This window comes from Jaculus jaculus, chromosome 1, assembly GCF_020740685.1.
Source record: "Jaculus jaculus isolate mJacJac1 chromosome 1, mJacJac1.mat.Y.cur, whole genome shotgun sequence".
Taxonomy (NCBI): Eukaryota; Metazoa; Chordata; class Mammalia; order Rodentia; family Dipodidae; genus Jaculus; species Jaculus jaculus.
Genome location: NC_059102.1, coordinates 87,972,072 through 87,988,957, shown reverse-complemented (window position 1 = coordinate 87,988,957; position 16,886 = coordinate 87,972,072). Strand labels below are relative to the sequence as shown.

The window sequence follows — 16,886 nt, the reverse complement described above, 5'->3', positions numbered from 1 at the left end:
AGGAGAATTATTGTTTGTGTAGTTCTGAGAATGTGGACATAATAGCAGCTGTCGTGGTGGACACACTGTGCTTTTAAAGAGATAAAATGCCCTAGTCAGAGGACAGTCCCACTTAGGGAGCAGTTTACTGTCTGCAACCATGAAAAGCACCATGACGATAACCTCAGGGAGAAGGACACGATGTCCTGCGTCAAACAAAGCCTAATGGTTTTAGTAGTCCCAGAGAAGCGCAGAGAATCTGCTAGGAAAGAGAAGGTGCTATTTTATTGCTGGCACATGCTGTTCCTGTGAATTGCTGGAAATAAAGAAATGTATATTCTCTGCACTATCTGTCTTTACCTCATTTACAAGGTCTTCCTAATCCAAACTGGTCAAACTCTGCACTAAAAATGATGGCTCCTTTGTACTCCCACTGACAGAGCTAAAAATAAGTTTATTTTCCTTTTTCTTATGTGTGTGTTGAGTATGTTTGTAATATGTGTTGCATAGGGGAGTTGAGTTTTATTTTCATGAAACATTAAAGGTAGCTAGCACTGTATAATTTACAAGGTCTTCCTAATCCAAATTGTTCAAACTCTGCACTAAAAAATGATAGCTCCTTTGTACTCCCACTGACAGAGCTAAAAATTTTTTATTTTCTTTTTTTATGTGTATGTTGTGCATGTTTGTAATATGTGTTGCATAGGGGAGTTGAGTTTTATTTTCATGAAACATTAAATGTAGCTAGCACTGTGTAACAGTTTCCTGTATAACAGTTTACCAATACTGTTCTAACATGAAATTGGAGAAATAAAAAAAGATCCTCTCTATTTCATTGGAAATACTGAGACTTAGCAAAATACATCATTCAATCATTCCTGGAAGAAATCATTGATTAATTATAAACATTTTATAAAAGGTCACCCTTGAATATTTGCTTGCCATGTGCTCTAAACCACGCCCCACTCACATATATATAATAAATCATATTATCCTCACTTGAACAGATGAAGACATGAAAACTTTGTGAGTTAAGTGATTTGCCAATAACTGGTGAATTGCAGTGCTAGGAATCATAACAACTTTTGTCTGATTCTAAAGCCTACTTTCAATAACCAATCCATTTCAATTAAAGTCTAATCTATAATGTTTAGATCAACCACAACAAGCTGTTCACTTCTCACTATGAGATAAATACTCACCCAGGTACCCAGGCCAAACCTGAGCATCACACCAATAGACCATCACCTACATCCCTCCATCCGCTGGGAGTAGTCCTCTACTCCACCTTCTCAACACTTCTCAGTGTGGTTCTTTTCTTTCTTATCCCCATTCCCCCCAGCTAGGCTACCTAAATTTAATTTCCAGTATCCCCTGAATGTCTCCCCACCAGCATAATTCTATCATTAGTAGGAAATCAAACCTAGAGGTGTGCAAATGTGTGGCCAGAAATCTACCATTGAGCTACATGTCCTGGCCTGGCCTGGCCCTATTCTTATCCCCTTTATTAAGGGCCATGTTTGGAAAATTTGCCTTGGTTGGATCATGCCATTCCTGTGTCATGAATCTCCCTGGCTTTCCTCATGAATAAGCAGACCAGATATTGGCCAGAGTGGGGACTTCAGATGTTAATGGTCATACACCAGGCAGCCTTGCTGACCTCTGAGGAGGGTGCCTTTAGACTCAGTGAACCTGGTGTTTGAATCCCAGGCATTCTAATTGGCTGGGTTGCCATAACAAATTCCCACAAATGAGAGGCTAGAAGTCTGAAATCAGTGTGTTGCAAGGCAATGCTCCCCTTGTGGATTCTCCGAACACTCCTTCCTTACTTCTTTCTAACTACTGGCCATCTTTGACCTTCTCAGCTTGCAGGTTCCCATCTCTAATCTCTCTCCATTGCAATGTGGCCTTCTTCCCTATGTGTGTTTTCTGTGTCCAAATCTTTCTCTCTCAAGGACACCAGTAATCGTAAGTAGAGTCCACCCATACATAGCATGATTTATCTTCACTTGATTACATCTTCAAGGATACTTTGTGAAATCAGGTTACATTTTTCAGGATTTAGGGCTTCAGTACATAACTTTGGTAGGCAGTTCTACCCATATCCCTGGTTTGCCCCATGTCATTGTACTGCTTTTAACCCTGGCTTCTCTTTATGCAACAGGAACTCTAATATCCAATATCCAGGGATACTGAGCACAAGAATTGAATTAATGTATATAAAGTGCTTAGCACCATGCCTATCCATAAAGCACTCAGTAAATATAAGTTTTGATTACAAAATTATCAACTGTCATAAGATGAATCAAAATCCAAACGCAGAAGTGACATTTTCCTAAAGATACTAATATGGGATGGGATAATGGGAGTTCAGACTGAACTCGCAGAACCAGCCTTTGAAGAAACACACCCATGTTCACAAGCATTTCAACAAGAAATAGCTGGGTAATAGGGACAGTAGATATATCTAAACCTAGCCCTGCCATCTGTTTGCTTCCAGCAGAAGGTTATCAGGACAAGCAAGAGACTGGAAGGAAAGGCAATCCCTGCTTACAAAGCCAGACCCACAGCCTAGCACCCACGTAGCCCAGGGATCCTGCAGTAGCACTAAGGCATACTTAGCTGGGTAGTGCTATTGGGTGATGTTTTTAGGTGTCCCTCCCTTCCAAGGAGCCACAGAAGTGCTTGAGGAATAAAAGCAAGGGTCCTCTGGGAGAAGCAGCATGGCTCAGTAAAGCTGTTTCTTGAACTCAGAAGCTGTGGCTGACTGCCCTGCGACATGGATCCAGGACCTTTATTGCTATAATTAGTCCCATGTGTCTCCAGGATGCTAGTCTGTTGCTAGGGTAGGAAGAATCTTTTGTCATCATAATTGGTGCTTCTCATGAGGGGAGGTCCTGGCAAGGGAATAGTGACAGAAAAGCTGTGTGGCTATGCTCTGTCCTTCCCCCATCATCTGTGTAAAGAGCACCCTGGGAAGTTTGTCTGCAGCAGTCACAGGTTCCTGCTCTAGAACTGTGTTGGAACTGAGGCCTCAGTAGAAATGTCATCTTCAGAAACAGACAGACCAACCTGGACTCACATCCTTCTTGTGGCACTCAGTAGCTCTGCAGCCTTGGGCAGACCTCTTTACCTTGCTGAACCCTGTTTTCTTATCCTTTCTTTTTCATTATTTGTTTTATTGATCCTGTTTTATTAGCTGGCTGGAAAACTAGACAATCCTCCCAAGCTCAGAAAGTTATGGGCTTCATCCTTTTCCTCATCATCACCAGCTTCCCGCAACCCGCGGCTCCTGGCCATTTTTGGCATTCGTCCTCTTCACAGGGCCTGGGCAGCCACCACCATGTGGAGAAGAGAGGGAGGAGTCAATGTGTTTTTGGGAACCCAGGCAGATGATGTTCACCACCCACTTGCAGGCACTGATGTGTATGGCACTGGCAGATGAACACATGGGCACAGTGGATAGTCTTGGCCAGGCCCAACTTGAAGACCTGGGTCTGCAGCCATCTCTCTAAGAAACCCTCAGTCTTCAGGCCCAGGATGGAATCCAGCTTCACCTTGCCCTCATCCAGCACCCCAGTGAGAACAAGTGGCCGCAGCAGGGCCCTAGTTCAAGAAGGCACCTGGGTCCTTTTCATTCAGTGTCAGTAGCTCCCAGGCAGCCTTAGCCAAGCTGAGCTTGACCCTCCAGACTCACGTTTGTTCCAAGCCCATACTCTGTCAGCTATCACCTTCAGCTCTTGGTCAAGTCAGGATTTTTTGAAGGGTCTCCGCAGGGTCACCTAAGTTTTGCCACGCTCCCATCTCCAAGCTGCCAGCACATTGGCTGTGCATTCCCACCAAACATGCCTGTGCAGCCGTAACAGAAAGAGCCTTTTTCATTATTAATATGGGCAATGCCACCTCCTTTACAGAGTTATAATGAGGCTTACATGAGATGGTACAGGTATAGTTCCACTTTTCTGTCCTCACTCCAGGGAACAGGACAACGTGTTGAACATACCCAATTGTGTACTTTGCAGATGATAGATTCATAACTTAAGTAAGAACAAAGTTTTTTCCCCTGAAAAATATAAATATCAATCCTTATTTGGGGTTTTTCTGTTGTTGTTTTTGTCTTTTCTTTTTCCAAGTAGAGTCTTTCCAAGTAGAGGCTGACCCAGAATTTACTATGTAGTCTCAGGCTGGCCTCAAACTCACTGCAATCCTCCTACCTCTACCTCCCCATGTGCCACCATACCTGGCCAACCCTTACTGTATTTAGTGTATACTATTTAGTATTCCTGCATTAATTTTATAGTCTACTGTTTATTGGTGGTCTGAGACCAGTAAGATGTGGAAGACACAGATGTGCATGCATGAAACTACTCATCAGACAGCAAATGAAATGAATGAGCAAAGTAATCATGATAGTACAACATAAATCCTAATAAAGGGTGTTTAGGAAACAGACATTAAGTCAAACTGAGAGGTGACAGGGAACATGGTGCTTTTTGAAAATAAGAGAATTGGAGAGAGCTTCCTAGTTAGAAATAGCACTGTGTCCCCAGCCAGAGGTCTAGGATGGAGCCCCAGGCTCAGGGAACATAATTATCCCTGTATACTCTAGGAAGTTCAAAGGGTGCCCCTGGGTCTCTGTGCCCAAGGGCTTGCAAATAGGTGGAGGAAGCATGTGCCATTGGAGAGCAACTAACACAGGACGCGGGGATCATCAGACACCACAGCAGAGATAAGATATGGTGGGAAGGACAGGACTTTGAGTTCTACTGAGTATGAGGTGCCAACTTGTCTCATGAGCTAATGCTACAGCATCTGAATCAGGATGTGCTACAATGAGCCAGATATGGTAGCACACACCTTTAATCCAAGCACACAGGAGCCAGAGGTAGGAGGATCACTGTCAGTTTAAGGACAGCCTGAGACTTCAGAGTGAATTCCAGGTCAGTCTGGACTAAAGCGAGATTCTACCTCAAAAAAACAGAAAAAAAGATGAAAAAATATGCCCTGGTTTTCAAAGATATCAAAAAAGTGAACATGTCAGATATCACCACTAATTTGTTTATGAATTACATGCTAAGATTATAAAAATGTATAGATATTAGGACAAGTAAAATATCAGATGAAAATTAATTTTACCTATTTCTTGTTATTTTTTAAAAATAATTTTGTTGAAAACTTCCATAACTATAAACAATATCCCATGGTAATTCAATCCTTCCCTCCACGTTCCCCTTTGAAATGCCACTCTCCATCATATTGCCTCCCCCACTCAATCAGTCTCTCTTTTATTTTGATATCATGATCTTTTCTTCCTATTATGATGGTCTTGTGTAGGTAGTGTCAGGCACTGTGAGGTCTTATTTTAACGTTCATACCCATATATTAATACTACTCTCACTTTTGGCGAGAGAACCTTTTCTTTTCAGATGACAGTGACCTTGGGATGACTCAGGAGGCATCATGGTGCTGGGAAGAAGTGACAGAGGAGTGATCAGCACTGAAATATCTCAATCACACCTTCCATGGCTCAGGGTCCATTTTGGAAGAGGTGGCAGAAAGAATGTAAGAGCCAAAGGAAGGGTAGGACACCGAACAATGTGCTCCTCCAGATAGAAAATGGCCTGGATATCTTCTTACTTCATAAAACATTACTAACAATTGGCAAAGACTTGTGTGGCTCCCACCACATTTCTACTGCTGTGCATGTCAGGAGATCTTAGCCTGGAATGGAAGGCAGAGAAGGATATGGAGAGTGAGTACCACTGTGGGCACTGAGCAGGTCTCAGGTGAGGAGAGGAGGGATTTGCCAGGAGACAGAGAAGGATGAGTGTAAGTGCCGATGTGAGATGAGCAAGACGTATCTAGGAAATTACAGGGAGGCCCTCCAGATGGAGAAGGTAAAAACACTCTGCAGTGTTTTGACAGAATAATGCATTTTCAGGAATCCACACTCAGAGAGGTTGATAAGCTTCATAGGATCAGAAGACAGGGTGTCCATCACTGACAGAAACAATAGAAAATTGCAAAAGGAGGCTTTACACCTTTTCACTTTTGATGGCTTTATAGTCAGGGAGTCCCTTAGAGAAAGTCAAAATGCTATGTCATGATTGAAGTTTTGAAAAATGAAAAGGTTGATATCAATTCTTGTCACATTTTATCCATGCTCCCTTAACACTCAGTGGCTTCTTAGAACTATTTGGGGTGTGTGTGTGTGTGTGTGTGTGTGTGTGTTTTCAATGAAGATGATGAAGGAACAGATGGCCACCTGTGAGATGACTACATAATATAATATGATCCACCCCAACTCTCCATGCAACAAATGCTGAGATGGATTGAGCCAACATTTTTATATTATTGCATCTTAAGTTATTGATTTTTTTCAATTAATTTTGTCTTTTCCTTTAGTACCCACAAGACTGTAAAACAAGATTCCACAGGCTACCTTACCCAGCAGAGTGTGGAACTGTCCATGGTATTTAGAGATTCATGGTAGGCAACCAGATTACTGGTTGTTAGGAGGGAGTGTCAGATGAATAGTACACAAAAGCACAATGATACAAAATATATAGGTCATTGATGAATTAACTTGTGCTAAATAAGGAAGAATCGCATGAAAGATTGGAGAAAAGCATTGGTAATGACAGAATCTTTACCATCCTTTTTTCATCTAGTGAAACCCCATTATCACACAGAGATGGAGTTTCTCTCAGCAGAGGAAGGCAAAAAATCCCAAGTGCAATGCTCTAAAAAGTGCTCGAATACTAGTTCTTGTGGAAGAATCACTCTCTCTAGGCTCTAGTGTACCAACTACACTATACTGGATCAGAATTACTGAATGTCACAATTCAAAGAAACCAGAGTTCTTGCCAGATTTGCCATTTATTAGTCTGGGACTTTGAGGAAATTACAAAAGCTGTGTATGTCTCAACTCTCTTGTCCTTAAAACAGGATAGAATTGCCTGTCTCATAAAAATGTTGTGAAGTTACACAAAAGCATCTGAGAAGTGCTTTGCCCATGCCCAGAGTATACATGTGTGGTAGTGCACTTGACTGTCCTGGAAGATTGTTATAGCCGGGTTCACATTGCTGGTAGAAGTCACCCAGCCAAGGGCAGCTTGTGGGGAAAAAAAAGAGGTTTGTTTTGGCTTATAGGCTCGAGGGGGAAGCTCCATGGTGGCAGGGAAAACAACGACATGAGCAGAGGGTGGACATCACCCCCTGGCCAACATAAGGTGGACCATAGCAACAGGAGAGTGTGCCAAACACTAGCAAGGAGGAGCTGGCTACAACACCCATAAGCCCGCCCCCAATAATACACAGCATCCAGGAGGTGTTAATTTCCAAATCTCCATCAGCTGGGAACCTAGCAGTCAGAATACCTAAGTTTATGGGGTGGGGGGCACCTGAATCAAACCACCACAAAGACCCAATGCAAATTTTCCTTCTACTAAAGGAAAACAGAGTCTTTGGTCTGGAACTGGCTTGTTCCTTAGATTTTCAATCCTCCAGTTCGAGTAGGGTGCTTTGCACAGGGAAGTTGTATATCCTGAGTCTTTCTTCCCACTTCTTGGTTGCTTTCATGCTTGTCCCTTCTGAGGAAGACAGATCCATGCTTTCTCTGTCTCCTTTTTCACCTTCACTCCTGGCTATATTTTTGAGACCTTAGTGAAGAACATTTTAAGTTACTTCAGGGGGCACGGTATATGTCTTCATTTGTACCTTAGATCAAAACTGGCCTGTGGCAATTAGCAAGAGATAGAATAAAATATTCAGATAAATATAAACATTCCTACACATAAGGGTTAAGTCATCACTAAGAACACTCCTCCTCCCTCTCCTGGGTACTTCCTTATATGAATGAGTCACGTTTACTAAAAATAGTGACATCCTTAAGAAGAAATGGTTGAGCAGTAATTACTCAAACAGCAGCTTCCTCCACCTGCTCACCTGGACAGGAACTGAGATGCTAAAGAAAGAGGCCCGGAGATAGTCCAGAGGGGATAACAATCAGAGGACACTTTGTGGCAGAGGAAACTTTCAGATCTTTACTTTTCATCTGTCTGCTTTTTATTCTTTTGTCAGCTGGAAGAATTGGTACTTGCTGAGTAGCCAGCCTATTTGCATTTAAAAGGGACTCAGTTCCTTCACAATTCTCTACCTGTTCCCCTTAAAAATGAGGACTCTGTCCTGTAGTTCAAGGCTTTGATGGTCACAAAGGTTGGGACCTGTGCTCCCACCTGGTGTTCAGATAGCATTCAAGACAAGCATAGAGCATATCTGAAAATCCTGATGCCTGGGGACCCTGGTACACACTTGTACCATTCTGAGTATGTTTTTGCCTCTTCAGAAATCAGTAATTACTCATTAACATTAAAGGAAGGTCTTCAGTACTGAAAATGCAATCTGCTCTGGGCATAGTGCTTGGGCATAAAGGCATTAGACAGTTCCTATCAGCACTGTGTAAGGTTTAGCTATGATTGTTATTGGTATCATATAAACTTGAATTTTGCCTGGATTCCATTTCTAGCCTTTCTGCCTTAAGAGAGTTGGGGGCCCAGTGGAAAATGTAGCACACTCAACAGCAATAAACAAAAGAGAATTTTGTTAAGGGATGATCTCCAAAGATACAAGAGAAAGTATTCACTTCCTATAGCTACTGTAACAAAGGACCACAAACCAAATGGCTTAGAATAATATAGGTTCATTGGTTATGGCTCTATAGTCTAATATCAAGATTCTAGAAAGACTATGCTGTCTCTGGAATCTAGAAGAGAATCTCGCTTACCTCCTCTTAGTTTTGGCTTCCAGTGGTGGGCAGCAGTATTAGGCACTCCTTAGTTTGTAGCAACTTGATTGAAATCTCTGCCTTCATTCTTCCTGTGTCCGTCAACCTGAATCCCTATGTCAGTCTTCCTCACATGGCTATCTTTGTTTCTTCTTGTTTCATGTGTGTGTGTGTGTGTGTGTGTGTGTGTGTGTGTGTGCAGGAGCAAGCATGCCATGGTGCACATGTGGAGATCAGAGTACAACCTCGGTTATATCAATCCTTGTTCCACTTTGTCTGAGGTGGAGTCTTTCATTTGCTACTGTGTTCAGCAGGCTAGCTAGCCTAAAAGCTCCCAGGCAATTCTGTCTAACTTCCCTTCTTCTCGGCATGCTGGGATTACAGACACTAGTGCTATAGTATTTGACACTTATGCGGATTCTGGGAATACAAACTCAGGTGCTCAGGCTTCTGTAGCCTCTCCCCAGCTCTCACTCATATATTTGGTTTACGCGTGATGGAAAATATTTGTGGGGTAGATTATGATATTATAGTACTTGTAGAAATTGTGTAATGACCAAATCAGAGTAATTAACGTGCCTCAAGTATTCATTATTTTCTTGTGGTGAGAACATGAAAGTCCTTTCTTTGAGCTATTTTGACCTTGACAATGTACTATTGTTATCTTTAGTCAGTGCACCCAGGAGGAGACCATCAGAGCAAGTTCCTCCTCTCTGACTATAGCACTGGACCCACTGACCACCCTCACTGCACTACGCCATCCCCTGTTCATGGCCATCTTCTTAAAAGGCACCAGACATACTGAACTAGAACTTTCCTCCTTATTATCTTATCTAATTAAATCTTCAATAACAGTATTTGCAAATAAAGGCATGTTCTGAGATACTGTGCAATAGGATTTTAGTGTATTTCTTTTGAAAGGACACAAAAATTTCAACTCATAACTAAAGTTTAGGGAAGGCAGCAAGGGGCCATGAGGCACTTAGGTCACTCTGTTGCCTAAATTGGGACAAAGGGGACAGATTTATTGGAACTTTCTGAGATCTGGCTGTAGAACAGAGCTACTGGACAAGAGTTTAGGACTTGAGGAGAGAAACAGGACCATGGACAGTCCACAGCAAGGAGAGATCTGGGAAAATCAGTGTTCTGACCTCTTTGCTCCTGGCCTCAGACCTCCTGAGGCTTCTGCTGGAGTTTTCCATTGACTGAGCCCAAGGTCAGGAGCCCATTGACCTAGTGGCTAAAGAATATAGGCCTAGGTATAGGAGGAGGCACACAGAATGAGTACCACAACCAATTAACCTCAGTTTCCCTGGTGGCAAATTGGGGATAATAGCAGTGCCTTATAAGGTTGTTAGCTTGGTGCTCAGCACATAGTGATAATAGATGTAATTTTCATTTTATTATGAGTTCTGTTAATATTCAAATGACCTGGCTTCCCTGCTAAGTGTGAGAGGTCCGGGTGTCATGTTTGTGAATTGACACAGAGACCCATATCATATATCTTTGGATTTGTTTTTAATAGTTTATTTATTTGTTAGAGAGAGAGGCATATAGAAAGAGAGAAACAGAATGGGTGTTCCAAGGCCTCTTGCTACAGCAAACTAACTGCAGACCCATGTGTTACCTTGTGCCTTTGCCTTTACATAGGTACTGGGGGATCGAACCAGGGTGCTTTGGCTTTGCAAGCAAGTGCATTGACCACTAAACTCATCTCTCAAACTCATCTTTTCTTTTAACTGCATTTTGTAAATTTTGAGTCATCAACTCAAAAGAATGTTCTTAAATACCTGGGATCTGCACATATTTCCAAAATAAAGATAGGAGCAATCCACTTCCTCATGTATAGTATTTTGGAGGACACCATGGTTGGTGACTGCAGAAGCTCACAGTCTAGCAGGCTACAAGTAACACAACCGTAGAACAATCAATGATGTTATTCAGACTCATAAAGAAACATATACTTCTGTTGGGGACTTTTGAGAGGACTTTGTGGAAAGTCTATACTTCTGGTTTAGGTCGTAAAAAGTTGGATTTGATCATATGGTGATTGTGAGTAACTAAAACAATCTAAGCAAAGCCAAAACAGTGCAATTGCACAAAGAAGAGAGAGGAAAGCACAAGTAGACCTGGATTAAATGAGATTGTGGAAAATGGGTATAAAACAATAATAGGTAAGCTTAAAAGGGAGATGAGACTGAAAGCAACAATGACAATGCATGTAGAATGCCTGGCTGCATTTCCACTTGAAGCTTGACACTCAGTATAGGTCACAGCAGGATATTAGTCATGCTCTCAATGTGAACTGACTCTTCTTTACTCCTCATGATGGCCCTACTAACCACTCATAGTTATTTAAAGGTACTCCTCAGATTACCTGAGTGACTAGCCTAGAGCTGAAAGGATAAACTTGGAATCCAGAGATAGCCACTGCAAAGGAAAGGATCCCAGATCCACAAGCTACCAAACTATCAGCATGCCCAATGCCTGGACTCTGGTGTTTCAGAAAATCCAGGGGCTAGGGAGATGGCTCAGTGGTTGAAGGTGCTTGCTTGCAAAGCCAGCTGGCCTGGGTTTGAATCCCTAGTACCTATGTAAAGCCAAAGGCCCAAAGTGGTACATGCATCAGGAGTTTGTTTGCAGCGGCAAGAGAGAGACTCACTCCAGTAGAAGAAAGCCTGTGAAACAAAGAGGCCCTGCAGATGGATGTGGCAAGATTCTGAGAAGGCAAGAAGGGATAGAGGGCAGACACAGGGAAAGAAATGCAGCTCCCACTGGTGGGAAAGAGGCCACAGTGAAGGTGGACACGCATAAGCAGGAGGTAACAAAGAAACAGCATTCCAACTGTCATCAGAGAAGTAGAGAACAAGAGAGTGGGAGGCACACGGAGACCTCAGCTATGCAAAAGAGACAAAGGGCCTGGGAAGAAAATGCAGATATTAACGAGGAACATAGGAGTACTGAACATAGGAGTATGTCCTGTGGCTCAGAAATTTAAAAACAAATAGAAATCTTCCACATAGGAAAAAATTGGAATATGGACATATGAGTAGTAGGTTAGGGTATCTGGAATCAAGAGATAGTAGAACATTAAAGCATTCTACCTTGTTTTACAATCATTTCTTTAGGTAGACTGGGAATGTGCTATGCCAGTGACAAGCTTTCTTCATATTTGTATCCTAAGTTTATATTAGTATTCTTAATTCACAAGATTGAAATACTCAATTACATATGAAAGGTAATAATAACAGAGTTGAATGAAAACCGAAATTTGAGCCGGAAAGTGAGAATAACACATAAAAGATAGAGCTCTGAAGGCCAAACTAAATATAGGTTGTTCTTGCCACAAATAGGTGATAAAGTCAGGCTAGGATAAATTCACCAGAATTAACCACCCATAGCAATCCAGACTTCCCAGGTATGTTTCTAGTGCTTCTATTTTTATTTTTTTTTTACATTGGTTGTAGTCCTGGCAACCACAAAGACTTTGTATTCTATTCATTGTGGTGTCTGACATGGCAATTTGACTTCAATGAAAGCTCTTTCTATGGAAATGATCTAGTCACTAGTTTCAGAGAGAAACACAATCCAGTTCACAGCATTGAAGCTGACGGTCTGAGGTCTTGCACAAACAATTCTGAAAGGGTCCACTTGTCATAATTGCAGAGCATGCTTCGGAAATCCAACCAAGAGGAAGCGATTCAGGCTCTGCAGGGGCAGTTAGAACTTGGGGGCCACCTGTGTTCATTTTTCACAATCAAGTATGGCACCTTTAGATTGGGATGTTAAAGTGGTTTTCAATCCACTCTGTCCTCCTCCCCTGCCTCTCCCACTGAGCCCAGCCAGAGCAGAATTCAGAATTGTTCTCAGCCCAGCATTCCCGCAGCCTCCACCCACCAGCTGTAATTGACAGGGGGGTTGAAACACATTTGCCACTAGCCTTTGGAGGGTTTTTAATGTGTATTCTTAAAGAAACTTTATATTACTGGAATTCAAACAGCCAAGAAGAAATTCCTACATTTGCCAGTGAAGAATTGCTGAGACCTCATTTACCCACCTCAAAACCAAGTAAGAATTAATTGTAAATGAGGGAATTGTTCAGAAAATTGAAGCTTATTCACTTCTAGTACTATATCTGTTGGAAATCTTCCTTGGGAACACTCATTACGCTCTCTCCTGCATAGGAAAGGGAACTCGTTGAGCATAATTCAAGATTTGCTCAGCTTGGTCCTTGCATTAGTTACTCTGCCATTGCTGGTATCAAACACTAACTGAACAAGTGACTTAAAGGGAAGATGGGTTTATTTCAGCATATAGTTTAAGGTTGTGTTTCATCCTGGCAAGAGGAACTTCAGGGAGTTGGTCACATTGTGTCCCTGTGAGGAAGCCAAGAGGGCTGAGTGCTCATGCTCAGCAACCCCTTATCATGTAGCCCAGGACTCCCACCCATGCAGTGGTACCGCTCACAGTTAATCAATCTAATCAGAATAACCCCTCACATACACGCTGACGTAATATAGAGGCTAACCTATTCAGAGGCCTAACCTAATCTAGATAGTCCCTCATAGGTAGGCCCAGATGCTGGTTTCCTAGCTGATTGTAGGTCGTGTCAAGTTGACAATTAAAATTACATAAGCCATGTGGACACGCCTTTAATCCTAGTACTCGGGAGGCAGAGGTAGGAGGATTGCTGTGTGTTGGAGGCCAGTGTGAGACTACATAGGAAATTCCTGGTCAGCCTGGGCTACAGGAAGACCCTGCCTCACAAAACAAAATAATAATAATAATGATAAAAGAAAAAAGAAATAAACCATCATAGCCCTCTTTTCTTGAACATATATATAAACATTTTGTACACTTGTAGAATTACCCTAGAAAATATCCTCCTCTCCTCTTTTTAGCTCCTACATTTTTACTTAGGTTTTTGTTTTTCTTGTTGCTGTTGTTGTTTGTTTATTTGTTTGTTTGTTGAGACCTGGAGCTCGCTCTGTAGCCCCAGGCTGGCCTTTAACTCATGGCATTCATCCCACCTCTTACATTTTTAAATATCCACAAAACACCAATGGGGCCCTTTCTGGTAAATCATTACCTTTCAATTTTCTAACTGAGTCTACTTCAGCAAGATGAGAGACCACTCATTTTCCACCCTTCCCATTATTATTCTATTGATCTTTGTGTCTGTTTTGTGCCAGTACCATGATGTTTTTGTTACTATGGCTCTGTAATGTAGGTTAAAATGAGGTATGGTGATACCACCAGCCTTATTTTTGTTGCTCAAAATTGGTTTAGATATTCGAGGTTTTTTGTGATTCCAAATGAATTTTAGAACTGTTTTTTTCTATTTCTGTGAAAAATGCCATTGGAATTTTGATAGGGACTGCATTAATGTGTAGATTGCTTTTGGTAAGATTGCCATTTTCACAATATTCATTCTTCCATTCCAAGAACATGGGATGTCTTTCCATTTCCTAGTGTCTTCCACAATTTCTATCTAGAGTGTCTAGAGTGTTTTAGTCTCACTGTAGAGATCCTTCACTTCCTTGGTTAGGTTTATTCCAAGGTAATTTTTATGCAATTGTGAATGGGAGTGATTTTCTGATTTTATTCTCTGTGTGTTTTTTGTTAGCATATAGGAAGGCTACTGATTTCTATGTATTTATTTTGTATCCTGCTACATGACTCTAAGTGTTTATCAGCTCCAACAGTTTGCTGGTAGAGTCTTTAGCATCCTTTATGTACAGGATCATGTCATCTGCAAATAATGATAACTTGATCTCTTCCTTTCCAATTTGTATCCCTTTTTTGTGTGTCTCTTGCCTTATTGCTATGCGTGGTGGTTTGAGTCAGGTGTCCTTCATAAACTTAGGTGTTCTGAATGCTAGGTTCCCAGCTGATGGATATTTGGGAATTAATGCCTCCTGAAGGGAGTGTATTGTTGGGGGCGGGCTTATGGGATTTATAGCCAGTTTCCCCATGCCAGTGTTTGGCATACCCTCCTGTTCTGTGGTCCACTTTATGTTGGCCAGGGGGTGGTGTCCACCCTCTGCTTATGCCATCGTTTACCCCTGCCATGGTAGAACTTCCCCTTGAGCCAGTAAGCCAAAATAAATCTTTTTCCCAGAAGCTGCTCTTGGTTGGGTGATTTCTACCAGCAATGTGAACTGGTCTGCAACACTGTGGCTAAGACTTCAGTACTATATTAAATAAAATTGGGGACAGTGGACACCCTTGTCTTGTTCCCAACTTTAATGGAAAAGCTACAGGTTTTTCTCCATTTAGTATTATGCTGGCTGTATTTGCCATAAACAGCCTTTATTATGTTGAGATATGTTCCTTCTATTCCTAGTTTCTGTCGGACTTTTATCATGAAGGGATGTTGGATTTTGTCAAATGCTTTTTCAGCATCTAATGAAATACTCATGTAGCTTTTGTCCTTCAGTCCATTTACATAATGTATTATATTTGTCAATTTGAATATATAGAACCATCCCTACATCTCTGGGATAAAGCCTACTTGGTCAGAGTGAATAATGATATGTTCTTGATTTTCAGAGACATTTATCATACTAATAACTGGGGGCTAACTCCACAATGCACGACCCATTTTCAATAATAAGGAGTGTCTAATGGGAGGGGGTAGATCACAGATGAGCCTAAATAATGGTACCAAACTGCCTGTATTTACTGAAAAGAAAACTAATAAATTAAATTTAAAAAACAAAAAATAATGATATGTTCTTGTATTCTGTTTGCCAATATTTTGTTGAGAATTTTTGCATGTATGTTCATGAGGGAGATTGGTCTGCAATATTCTTTTTTTTTAGTCTATCTTTGTCTGGTTTTAGTATAGGGTGATGCTGGCTTCATATAAGGAGTTTGGTATGATTCCTTCCTTTTATGTTTTATAGAAGACTGAGAAACATTGGTGTTTGTTCTTTCATGAAGGTCTGGTAAAATTTACCAGTGAATCCATCTAGGCCTAGACATCTTTTAGTTGGGAGATTTTTGATAACTGCTTGGATCTCCACACTTGTCATAGGTCATTTAAGTGGTTAATCTCATCTTTATTTAATTTTGGTAGGTTATATAAATCAAGGAAATCATTTCTTTCAGATTTTTAAACTTAGTAGAGTATATGATTTTTTGAATTTCTCTCTCTAATGTTATTAATTTCTGTCTCTTCTCTATTTTTTAGCCAAATGTGCTAAGGGTTTATCAATTTTGTTTATCCTTTAAAAGATCGAACTCTTTGTTTCATTGGTTCTTTGGATTTTTTTTTTTTTTTGGTTTCTATTTCATTAATGTCTGCCCCTTGTGCATCTGGCTTATGTGGGTCCTGGAGAATCGAACCTGGGTCCTTTGGCTTCACAGATAAATGCCTTAACTGCTAAGCCATCTCTCCAACCCTCTAATTTCTTAATATAGGCACTTAAAGCTCTAAATTTCCCCCTAGGACTGCCTTCATTGTGTCCCATGGGTTTTGGTATGTTGTGTTCTCATTATTATTTGATTCTATGATTTTTTTTTATTTCCTTCTTGATTTCTTCAATGACCCATTCATCATTTAGAAGTATATTGTTTAGTTTCCATGATTTTGTGTATGCTCTATAGCCTTTCTTGCTACTGATTTGTAGTTTGATCTCATTGTGATCAGATCGTGTAAGGAATTATTGAAATTTTCATGTGTTTGAAAAGGTTTGATTTGTGTCCTAATATATGGTCCATGTGCTACTGAAAAGAATGTATTCTAAAGCATTTGAATGAAATGTTCTGTAGATATCTGTTAGATCCATTTGTTCTATGACCTCATTTAATCCAGATGCGTTTCTGTTTATTTTTTGCTGGGATGACCTGTCAGTTGATGAGAGTTAGGTATTGAAGTCACCCACTACAGCTGTGTTTGATATTACCTGAGACCTTTGTTCTAATAGCATTTGATGAAATTGGGAAAAACCATGTTAGATGCATATATGTTTATAATTTTAATCTCCTGTTGGAGTGTTCCTTTAATCAATATAAAGTGACCTTCTTTATCTTTCCTAACTAATGATGGTCTGAACTCTACCCTGTCAGATATTAGGATAGTTTCACCTGCTTGTTTTCTAGGCCTATTTGCTTGAAA

General features: G+C 41.0%; 1 protein-coding gene and 1 pseudogene across 5 annotated transcripts in view; one reads left to right on the top strand and one right to left on the bottom strand.

Moving 5' to 3' along the window:
- Positions 1-16,886, top strand: part of Slc24a2 (solute carrier family 24 member 2) — a 266,732-nt gene that overhangs the window by 111,355 nt on the left and 138,491 nt on the right. The window lies entirely within an intron of this gene.
- The window catches only part of LOC105944004, a 32,191-nt pseudogene continuing 18,479 nt past the window's right edge, over positions 3,175-16,886 (bottom strand).